Consider the following 6,882-nt stretch of genomic DNA (forward strand, 5'->3'; position numbering starts at 1 on the left):
AAGGTGAATGAGGGCTCTTCTATAGTGATTATATTTTACACAGTTGTGGAAGCTGGTGAGGAAGCCTATAGATGGCTGTTGCCTCATCTGGTGCTGGGCCCGTGGCCATTGCAGGTTTCTAGGATCATCAATTGGAAAGAAAAGTTTGAATATGAAGTGGGGGTGGCCAAGGATAAACTGGAATGCACCAGCCCGAAGCCTTGAAGACAAACTGAAACCCACGTGTTTCACTCATTGCCTTAGTCCATTCAAGCTGCTCTAACAAATCATCTTACATTGGGTAATTTATAAACAATGGAAATGTATGTCTTTCAGTTCTGGAGGCTGGGAAGCTCCAGATCAAGGCACCAGTGGGTTTGGTGTCTGGTGAGGGCTTGTGTTCTGCTTCACGGGTGGTGCCTTCTAGTTGTGTCCTCATGTGCTCCCTTTTGATCTTTTTAATAAGGGCACTAATCATATTCAAGACATAAGACTTCCCCACAGGCCTCTCCTCTTCATATCATCACATCAAAGATAAACTTTCAACCTATGAATTTGTCGGGAGACACCAACCACATTCAGACCATAGCACTCACCACCTTGACACAGCGGTTGGTTTGCTGTGTCAAGAAGCAGGTGTCCTTCTCCATGGAACTGAGCACATGCCTGGTTCAGGACCCAGAGGAGCTGAAGGAGGATATCTTGTAGGATGTGAAAAAGCCACAGACCCAGCTCTGCTGTCTTCCAACAGATGAGCAGTGAACCAGGAGCAGCGAACCAGGAACAGCAAACTAGGAGCACCAATTTTAAGCTAAAAAGATGCTTGGAGCCCCATACGTCCTTCCCCGCATAATAGAGGCTACCTCACTTTCACCTCCCAGATCCCACTCTAAAGTCTCTTGCAGCCAACTCTAACCTAGAACTAACTATCCAGGGAAGAGAATTCTGAGAATTCTAGTTACAGTTTAGCTAAGTCAACACAGGACAAAGCCAGCACATGTTGCAAGAGAACTCGGAAAACTAATGGTTGGAGGAGAGATGCCTGTTTGGATACAGAAATGAGTTTTTGTCACCCCTGAGAGAGGGAGCTGTGTCTTTCACTTCTTGGTGATTGGCAGCAGTAAAGTTTGTGGCCTCCTCTCTGGATGGCTCCTGCACTCAGGGGAAGCCAGGACATCTGCAGTCCTTGGAGACCTGGGAGGGCCCTAGCTGAGCAGACTGCAAAGAATTTGCATTTCCAGGATGTGTCTCTCTCAGGCTTAGGGAAAGGAGAACCTCTTTGAGCTATCCCAGTCTCTCTCTCCCACACAGATATAATCATACTTCCCCTGCAAGGCTGTTGCGAGAATTCATTCGTTAATGCTGGGGAAAGGGCTTTGAAGGTGAAGAGTGCATCATGAATGCTGTTATAATTGTACACAGATGCCTGAATCCAGACTCCTGGCATTTTGCTGACTAACAGTAGAATTTGTTGGAGTTGGTGATGACCTTCTCTTCCCATTACATTTCTAAATATTTTGCTTGTCAACTATAAACAAGCTCATTCCAAAACAAAAATCAGAACTTCTATTGAAGCTTATAAAATTGTACTTGTTCTGTGGAGGATTTCCGGTTTCCCTCTTTCTCTCTCCTTTCTTTTCTGTTAGGTCAAATGAGGTTTACTTAGCTGTCTGCTTTCCCCTAGAGGAGAGCCTGCTGAGAATTGAACACACCATTTCTTGTTTACCTTCACATTCATTTCTGACCAGGTGGACAGGATGTCAAGGCTTTTAGTCAACTTTTCAGGGTAGCAAAAATGTTACAGATGTGCATTGCTATAAATTACCATCAATGATGGACCACATATACAATGGTGGTTCCCTAAGATGATAATAGAACTGCTGAATACAGGTGTACTATTTTTTCTCTATGATACCATATTTTTACCATGCCTTTTCTATGTTTAGATTTGTTTAGATGCACAAGTGCCTACCATTGCGTTGTAATTGCCTACAGTATTCAGCACAGTAACACGCTGCACAGGTCTGTAGCTTGGGAGCGTAGGTTATACCACATAGCTTAGGTATGTAGCGGGCCATTTAGATTTCTTTCTTTTTTTTTTTTTTAATAGCTAGAGACTTGGCCTTTCTTACTGCATTCCTGGCATCATGTCGGCAGTGCTGCTGTTCGTATCTCTGTCCTTCTTTTTTTTGAGACGGAGTCTCACTCGGTTGCCTGGAGTGCAGGAATGCAGTGGTACCATCTTGGCTCACAGCAACTTCCACCTCCTGGGTTTAAGTAATTCTCCTGCCTCAGCCTCCCAAGCAGCCGATTACAGGCATGGACCACCACACTTGGATAATTTTTCTATTTTCAGTAGGGATGGAGTTTTACCACGTTGGCCACGCTGGTCTCAAGCTCCTGGCCTCAAGTGATCCCCCTGCCTCAGCCTCCCAAGCGCTGGGATTACAAATGTAAGTCACTGCATCTGGCCTTGTATCTCTGTCTTTCTAAAACTTCATCCCTTTCTTTCTTGTCCCTGTGCCTTCTATATTATAATGTTGAAGTGTGTAACAAGGACAATGGGTTGTAATACATACTTATAGCCTCTCTCCCCACCTCCCCCTTGGAGGAAGGCTTTTAATTTTTCAGTGTCTCTTATATTGGTTAAGATAAGATGAAAAGAAAAAAAGAAGAAGAAAAGTATTTCAAATGACTAGAGAGGCCCAGTCAATATACATAATAAAGAGCTGAGCCAAAGAGGGGAGCAGGAAGAGAAACATGAAAGCAGGCATGAAGTGGACTTTCAGGAGAGTGTGAGAGCCATAAAGAGGGAAAAAGGAAATAGATTTTTAGGGGGAGCCACTGAAAGGTGTAAGAGAATAAACATGAAAGATATCTAAAGAGGGTTGGATCAGTCTGCTGGGGTCGTCATAACAAAATGCTGCAGGGTGGGTAGCTTAAACAGCAGAAACTTACTTTCTCACACTTCTGGAGGCTGGAATTCCAAGATCAAAATGTTGGCAGGGTTGGTTTCTCCGAGGCCTCTCTCCTTGGCTTGCAGACGGCTGTCTCCCCACATGGCCTTTACTCTTCGTGCATGCCTCCCTGATGTCACTTCTTACAAGGACTACAGTCATATTGGATTAGGACTCCTTCTCTAATGACCCTAATGACCTCATTTAACCTTGATCACCTCTTTAAAGGTCCTGTCTCTAAATACAGTCACACTGGGGATTAGGGTTTCAACAAATGGATTTTAGGGGGAGGGGACATAATTCAGTCAATAACAAGAGTTTTAAAACTATTTTATTATATGAAACGTATGTCCTCCTCCCCTAATTTGGTGTTTTCTAAAAAGAACAAGAAAAGATTTAAATAGCTTTCAATTATATGTATCTATCTTTTCTGTTGAATTGCTTTTAACACAGCACTTCATCAAGCCTGGGTCACAGGGCCTCTGGGTTTATATGTGTTATGTGCAGATTCAGGCAACTCTCTGTTACTCAGTTTCAACTAATGAGAATGTAATAAAGTAGACTTGATAAGAAAATCATAAGGAATATAATTTAATCTCTCATTTGTAATTCAAAAGTCCTCTTAGGAGTTTGCTTATCCCCAAATATGAAAATTATATCTATGAAAAAAAATCCAGCTACAGTTTTGTTGTTGAAAAAAACAAATGTCACATAACAGTTATTTTTTGTAGGTATAATCAAATGTAGCTCTATATAGCTATAATGCAGATTTTCTTTTGCTATTAAGAAAAAAGAATTACAGCCTCAACTCTGCTCGTTTCATTTTTGATGATCATCTAAATGAAACCTGTCATTTACTAACTGCAATTTGGAAGTATCAATAACTGTTTGAAAATCAGCAAACCACAATCTGGATTGGAGAATAAAGCCTGTTCTCCAGGACCGTGGTCTGCTTTTCTGATTACTGCTTGGAGTTGCTGCAGATTCACATAATGGCCCCTTATCCAGTACTCGGGGCCGTGGCTTTGAAATCTGGAGCACATTTTGCCGAGGCTGCAGAGACATGTTGTATGTCAAGCATACAGTGCTTGTCAAGACGCAGTTCTAAAGTATCGGTGGCCCCACACCCTCCCCAAAATGTGTCAAGAGCACAGAGAAGTGCACGTGGCACCTTCCGTGGTGGGTGCAAGCAGATCTGCAGCCGCTGGACACATCTGAGCTATTGCATCTCCTTGAAGTTGTTATTTGCAGGGTCTAACCTCAGATCGCCTTGCTGAGGAATGGCATGGAGCGAATATGTTAGAGTGGGAGAGAGAAAGAGAGAGAATGGGGGAGAAAGTTCTGTGTGGGGCATAAGTGGAAGAAGATATAAATCTCTTATCTATTCAGGGGCAATTTCTAGGGCAATCAAATCAATGCTATAATAAGGCTAATCTGGTGCCTACTCATACAGTAAGACAATAGTGAGATGTGGTTCCAGTTTTACAAATGTCACAGAAGTAGGTCCACGTTTCCCTGGGATGGGCCTTTTTTAGAGCCATTATTATTTATAATTCATTTACATACAGAAGACGATGGTTCCTTATGGTTGGACTGATCCAAATCTGGGCCTTTAAAGCCATGCATGATTTATTTGCACAGGGAAATCATGTTTTCTTTGGAGCTTTTCAATGGAGGCATAATTACAGTGTTGCAAATACAGTGCTCTATTTAAGGGTCTGTCAGCATTTCCATAATAAACCTCTATTTTCAGGAGTCCAGAACATTTCCAGAGAGAGAGAAAAAAATTCCTTCTAAAATATAAGCTTGGTGGGTCCATCCGGGGACTTTATTTTTAATCCAAATCTGTAAATGCATTTTCAACCACACATTCTTCTGTATTTGTGTGGTGGTGCCATCATGTGCCAAGCATCGCTGAACCCTGCCCAGTGGGGCTTCAGCTTTAAAGCAGGATCTTCCTGGGAAGCAGTGGCGCACTGGGTGGCTGGCCAGCTCCCTTTCCAGACCCCAGCCGATTGCCAACTTGCATCTCAGCTTTAAGAAAAGAAAAAAAATTTTCTTTTGCTCTTGCTTTTTCTCTCTTCCTTTTCTGTTTAATTTAGGCATATGCTAAATTGGATCTTGAATAATGATAATAATATGAATAGCAACATTAAGCTTGATTTCAGTGCCCGGTATGTGCCTGGCGTTTTAGAAATACTTAATTTTTAAACCTTATAACAATCCTGCAAAGTAGAAATGGTTATTCTTGATTTTTAGATGATGAAAACAGACCGAGAGGTGGTAACTTGCCTGGCAAAGAATAGGAGAGCCAGGTTCGGGTAACTAAGGCAGTAACTAAGATAGCCCTACAGTGGGCTCCACAATCTTTCGGGAGGTGTCTCTCAAATTGGAGCAGCTCTTTTCGAGGGAATGAGCCTAGGAAAGGTGGGTGGACTCAGAGAAGACATAGGCATGACATAGAAGGCTGGTGGGAGCCAGCCAATCAGGAGAAAATGCCTTGGAGGACGTTTAACAACCTCCCAGAGTATGTTTCATAGGTAAGTGACTTGAGTTGAATCTGGGTAAAAATATGTGAATTTTTGGAGACTTGCTATGTGGCAAGCTTATACTTTACATGCATTATCTCATTTATTTCTTCATTTTACCAAAACAGAGAATGAGTTTTTATAGAGATTTGGTAAAATGCCCAGGATTATATAACGAGGAAGTGGCAGAGTTCCCAGGTCTGGAATCCTGGTTCTTGACCATTATGGTTGATGGCTTCCAGGGAGCCAGCCTCCCTTCTTTTGGAAGGTGCAGTATGAATGGAGACAGGAAGTTGAAACTCAGGATCCTCCCGCTTTACGTGGGAGATCCTGTCTCCGAGTTGCTGATGGGTCGCTTCCAGGAGTTTGTGTGTTGGCATTTAACAGAAGGAAAAATGTAATATACACCCCTCTGGCAGAGGGAGGACACGGGGCATGCAGTGGAGGTGAAGCGACCACCCTCCGCACTGCGTTTGAAGCCAGCCATCAGGAAACTGTTTTGTAAACTCCTGATCCCTCGTGGGTGGTGCGATTTAATTCTTTTTCCTTCTCTTTTCTGGGACTGTTTTTGGGTTGCTAGTTCCAGCTGAGACTAGAAGTCGTACAGCCCAGGGAGCAGCAGTAGAGGAAAGAAGGGTTTTCACTAAGAAACTTTTCTTCCTTCTTCTGGGAGCAAACTCAGGTAACGCTTGGGGTATACTGCTTACTGAGGTATCTTCCTGCTGTTGAAGCTGGGGTCAAGGCTTAATGTTTAGAGGGAGAGATTCAAGTTGCCTTTCGAAAGCAGGATGCAGTTATCTTATGAGAAACAACTCTTGGGGGTTGCAAAATCTGTTCAGCAAGGATTTACTGAGGTCCTTCTGAGGGGTCTGTGTTGGGTATTATTCTCCATAAGGGAAAGTGGCTAGACTGGCATGGAAAATCTGACTCAAGTTAGTGCTGGGGGGAAAATGGTAGAGAAGTCCCTCCATGCTGCCAAAACTTCAACAGTAATTTGAAAGATTGCCACACTAGTCCTACTGAGAACAGGAAGTGAACTGACCAGTGTCTATTCAGAATAAGTGCTATCCATGTATTCAGTCATTCATTCATTCAACGAACATTTACTGAGCATCTACTACATGCTCGGCACTGAGCTAGGAGCTGGGGATTCAATGGTGAACTAGACAGATATGGTTTCTACCCTCACAGAACTTAAAATGTAGTTGAGGAGAGAGATATTCAGCAGATAATCACACTAATACTTAAAGAATTATGACCATGGTAAGTTCTTTAAAGGAAAATACAAGGTCCTGTGAGAACAGATAAAGGAAGGACTAAATCCTTTACAATGCATTCAGCTGCAAATAACAGAAAACCCAATCAACAGTGGCTTGCAGAAGTAAGGTGTTTTTTTTTTTTGTTTTTTTTTTTTTTTT

The sequence above is a fragment of the Cebus imitator genome, unplaced genomic scaffold (genome assembly GCF_001604975.1).
Source record: "Cebus imitator isolate Cc_AM_T3 unplaced genomic scaffold, Cebus_imitator-1.0 Scaffold334, whole genome shotgun sequence".
NCBI lineage: Eukaryota > Metazoa > Chordata > Mammalia > Primates > Cebidae > Cebus > Cebus imitator.